Source organism: Saccostrea cucullata, unplaced genomic scaffold (assembly GCF_032062105.1).
Source record: "Saccostrea cucullata isolate Sc308-1 unplaced genomic scaffold, CSIRO_AGI_Scuc_v1 ctg17450, whole genome shotgun sequence".
Taxonomy (NCBI): domain Eukaryota; kingdom Metazoa; phylum Mollusca; class Bivalvia; order Ostreida; family Ostreidae; genus Saccostrea; species Saccostrea cuccullata.
Window position 1 is genome coordinate 6356 of NW_026933940.1, and position 4988 is coordinate 11343.

The following is a 4988-nucleotide window of genomic DNA, read 5'->3' on the forward strand; positions in this document are numbered from 1 at the left end:
TTGGGGGGAGGGGGGGTTGACCTCGTAAAACTTTTGTTTTTCTGCTCAGGTCTGAAAAGTTGCTTTATAAGAAAAAGGTTAAACATACTATTAAATTCCTTTGCTATAAATGTTTTTCTTATGTTGCAGCTATTCATATTTGAATTTCTCAATATGCATATCATATGCCACTCATGGATTTAGAGGGGAGGAAGACCACCCCCGTACTCTCTGTGACCAATATATGTATGTGACTGAAGGCACCTACTCCGACTCTAACTGCCCCCTCCCTTTTCAAGATTCCTTGATTCGCCAATGCATGCATAATGCATATGTCAAACCTAGTTCAAATTTTTGTCTATACCGATACACGTATGTATACATACTAGTAGTTTTTTTTTTCCTTCCGCTTATTTCAAAACAAGATTTTTTGTTTCTCAATGAACATTCTTAAAAATGATTTGAACGAAACGTTTGACAGAAAGATACTAGTTAGTACTTATATATCACAGTATGTTTTTTATTGACCATCGCAAGTACATATTATGAGGGGTGCATGACTAACGAATATATCATATTTTACGTTAATTTTTCATTAAATATGTCTTTTATATAATGAATAACGCTTTTTATGTCTGATTAATATCGAATCAAGCTTCTTTGCTTGACATTTATTTTCCGTTTTCCGTTCCGTTCCCCTTTCCGTTCCGCGTTTTAGCAACACCCTAAACAAGGTGCCGTTTACTATAGGGACAGGTACCCGTGATTTTGCACGTTTCTTGGAAAATAAAATGTGAGCGCACGATTGTTTCAATTTCTTTCATGAATTAAAATGACAAGTATAACTCTTTACATTGACCCTTTTTACTATAGGATTAAACGCTCTCTTTGAAAAATTTATCGATGTGTAAAGTCTTGACATTTTACTGATACTCACAAACTAAATAAAAGTGCGAAGCACTTTTATGTTAAGTTTGTGAGTAGAATGTCAAGACTTTACACATCGATGAATATTTCAAAAAAGCGTTTAATCCTTATAATTCCAATAACGAATTTTTTAAAAATATTTAAATTATTTCTCTTTGAGGCCTCCATACAATCCGTTATTTCGAATACTTTATACCGCAAAGGAATGTAATAGAGATGAATTTCGATTGAGTTCAACTTTTATTGGCAAAACAATCGATAAATAAACTTATAAAGACTTATCGAATGTTTTTATGTCAACAAATATCGTAATTACGAGCTTACTTCAGATCAGAATAAATTAAAGGAAAACAGTTTTTCAATAGCAATCTTCTCATAACTTTTTAATTGCTATCTTCATTTATAGGCCGAACAGTGTATATCCTCCAAACCTACTAAATGGGGGTTAAAAGTCTGGCTCCGGTGTGACAGTTTGTCTGGATTTTGCCATCAGCTTGACCTGTATCTCGGAAGGGACCAATACAAGGGTGTTCCTGTTGGCCAGACAGTAGTCTTTAAACTTGTGGAGGAATTACAGGGCAAAAACCATCACGTTTTCTTCGACAGCTTCTTTACTTCAGTCGAACTGGTTAAAGGTCTGCTCGCCAAAAAGATCTTCTGTTGTGGTACGATTGTGAGAAATAGAAAGGGCTTCCCCGGCGACCTGAATCAGTGATGCAAAAGTTCCAAGGAGACTATGTAACACGGTATATATCTGAAACTATACTGAAACGCAGTTGCGGGTCTGATTTATAAATACTGCCTTTTTTTTTTTTTAAACGTAACCATTGTAAAATATGTGACTAATAAGTAAATGACAAGACGACCAATTAACAGCTACTGTGTGGATGGATAACTGACCCGTGTCAGTTTTGTCAACAACAATGACATCGCCGCTTGAGATGGCTACTGATTAATGTATCCAGGCGCCTGAAAGATGGTTGAGCTGTATCCGTCCTCTGACATTTTTAGCGCTTTACAGTGTTCATGTTTTCTAACACATACCCCTAATTTTTTAGGCTTCACAATAACTTCATTTTTTTTATCTGTTCCCCCTCTTCATTCTGAAATTTAAAAAGTCAAAACAACTAATGTTAAAAATAGATCAGAAGTTTAATCTTTCTTGTGTACAAAATAATTAAGAATAATGTCAGGGACATTGATTTTAAAATACTTAATATCCCCCATCTGACATTAATTACCTCAATTTTAAAATTCTTGAAAGGAAATCAAAAAGTTGTGCATTAATTCACTGCCCCAGTACCACAAATTCTAATGAATATGCATGAGCAGTTAATGATACAGAGAGGGACATGAGAATTGGGGAAAATACTTTAGGGTTCTTGCATATTGAAGAAAGACTTTAGTAAAACTACCTTATTCACGTCCATCGTTGTGGTGGCTAATTCCTGTTTTTTTTTTTCTTTTCATGGCAGATGTGCATCAAGTTCAATGTTACTTTTTCAATCACTCGAATAGAGCTCTTGAGATTCAACAACCTTTAGCGACATATATCTCCCTCTTACACATTTCTGTACATAACAAACAATTTTTTACTCATTTATCTGTGTGTCAAGAATCATCAGTCATATAAATAGCACATATGGTATTTATCTACAGTAAAAGACCATTATATCAAATTCAAGGGGGCATGTAAAACTTAAAAATAATAATCCAATAATTCAAAATATCAAGATAAACATGAATTAAGGAAAAGAGGTTTGGACTTCTACCTCACAATCGAACATATCTAAATGGTATTCTATACATTGATGATCAAGATACATGCATACTGAAGTTAAACAGTAATTTGGCACCTTATTTTAAACAACAGATATACTTTATCTCCTAATCTATGACATTTGAGAAGGACATTTTCATACAATTTTGATCTTAAGAATCTGTAATCTTCACCTGTATTATGATTGCACTCTATACTCCTTCTCTGGCCTTTTCTTGCTTGGCCAACTAGTTTTGGTATTCTTGGCTTTCTTTCTCCTAAGTGAACAAATAAAAAGTAATGTTATTTATAAGTTAGGCATGACAATCACTGCAACTTTGATTACCAGTTTATTACGTAGATATGTAAATGCCTTGAAATGGATTTGACCTTCGCAGCACAGTTAAGGTTACAAAAAGGAGGCGGAGCCTAATTTGTACGGGAAAACTTGACTATGACATCATACACAATATACGTCATACAACATTTCTTTAAAATACCACAAAATGAGTTTATCTGCTAATTTAAGCAGTAAGAAATCATCAAACTACATAAAAACTTACTACAGCGTGTTGTTTTGTCGTTAGTTAAATCCCACATAAAAAGTTATATGCAAGTCACTGATCGCAATACACTTGTCAATATGACGTCATTTCTTACAACGTGACGTAGTTTGTATGCAGTGAGAGACAGATCAAGTAATATTTTCTCAACAAAATATGTATTCTCTAATTAAATAAAATATTATTTACAGATATTCTATGGGCCAATAACTTGAATTTAATGTCTTCTTCACTATTTTATTAATATTTTTTTTGTACATTACGTATTTAATTGACACTGTCGTATATTTGTATGCAAGTACATCGGAGGGTAATGTGGGGGGTCTTAATAAATCGATCCAGTGCAAGGGCATACACTCTATGGATCAAAGTAAGCTTTTACATTTCAACTATAGAACTATTACTGTATCTGAAAAGTGCTGCGATCCTGATGAACTCTTAAAAACAATTTAATTATATCAATATTTCATGCCGCTGTCCAGCAAAAAATATAGCATTCGGTCATACAAGTATAATTTTAACTATGAAATTGCAGAATTTATACAGGATCGCAGCACTTTTTAGAAACTACAATGTGTGTTGAAAATATTTAGATACTAAACTTGGAAATTTAACTTGGTTATGCCCTTGCACTAGTGATATTTATATGTAAAATCAATACTTCAAGTCAATGTGCTAAAATCGCGTGACTGCCGCATCACGTGACTAGTCTAAGTATAAAATATAATCGTCCTCGATATGTAGACTTTATTAATCATAATTACAATTATCCGATATAGATAATGTACTCAAAATAATCGCCATCCCGATTACGAATACATTTTTAAATACAAAATTTAGTCGATATTTCCATTGCGCACCTTAACTGTGCTGCGTTTGGTATGCCAGTCCATTGCAGTGGTCTACCAACTGAGTTAAACGATTAACTCTCTACTTGTATGGGTAAATCACAGTGAACTGACATGTCAGAGGTCCCGGGTTTAAATATACAGTGGATCTTCAGATATCTGGATGCCAGATATCCGGTTGCTTCTGTATCCGGACGATTTTTCATCGAACAGAATATTTGAACGTTGTTTTGTCTTGTTTAACTGGTAATTTAGGTACCGGTATCTGGATGCTTCACATATCCTGACAAATTGACTAGGAACCAAAGTGTCCGGATAAATGAGGTTCCACTGTATTCCATGGCACAAACATGAACCATTTACAATTACACCTTGTGACAACCAAAAATACTAAATTCTTATAAAATTAACACAATTAGAATCATTGTAGTAAATTGACAAGACTTCCTTTTTAACTAGAGAAATTTTCTTTAAACCATTTCCGTTTAATTTATTTTTATTAATAAACAAAACATTTTTAACTTGATCTAACCTTGACAAGTTTGTTGTGGCAGTAGATTCTATAAGTCCTCTGTATGTTGGTGGTCGCTTTGTTCATACGTCTGTATTTCCTTCTCTCTACAAGACCTCTGGAACAAGAATGGATGAGCAATGTGGATTTCTTCATCCTTTGGTATGTGGATCTTGTTTTATAGAAGGCCTGGATAGTCAGAGCTGCTATTTTAAGGACTAAGAATTTCCTTCTGTCTGACTGTCTTAATCTACAAGCTCTGTAAGTCTTCTGACACCTAAGGACTATTTGTGTGAGTTTTGTGTACGTTTAGTGTTGTTTTCTGCCTTTGTACCATGCCTGCATTCTCCTGGCACTTTCTTCTTCAAGCAACATCAAGCTTTTAGTTCTCCTCAAATGTG

The 4988-nt window shown here is 34.0% G+C and overlaps 1 long non-coding RNA gene across 1 annotated transcript; it reads right to left on the bottom strand.

Annotated features, from left to right (window-relative positions):
* Positions 1-1289: 1289 nt before the first annotated feature.
* Positions 1290-4947, bottom strand: LOC134239675 (uncharacterized). Its single transcript, XR_009986266.1, has 4 exons — positions 4609-4947; positions 2860-2943; positions 2322-2477; positions 1290-2009 (listed from the first exon to the last, which is right to left on the bottom strand). It is a non-coding gene; the product is annotated as an uncharacterized LOC134239675 (long non-coding RNA).
* Between the last annotated feature and the right edge of the window lie 41 nt (positions 4948-4988).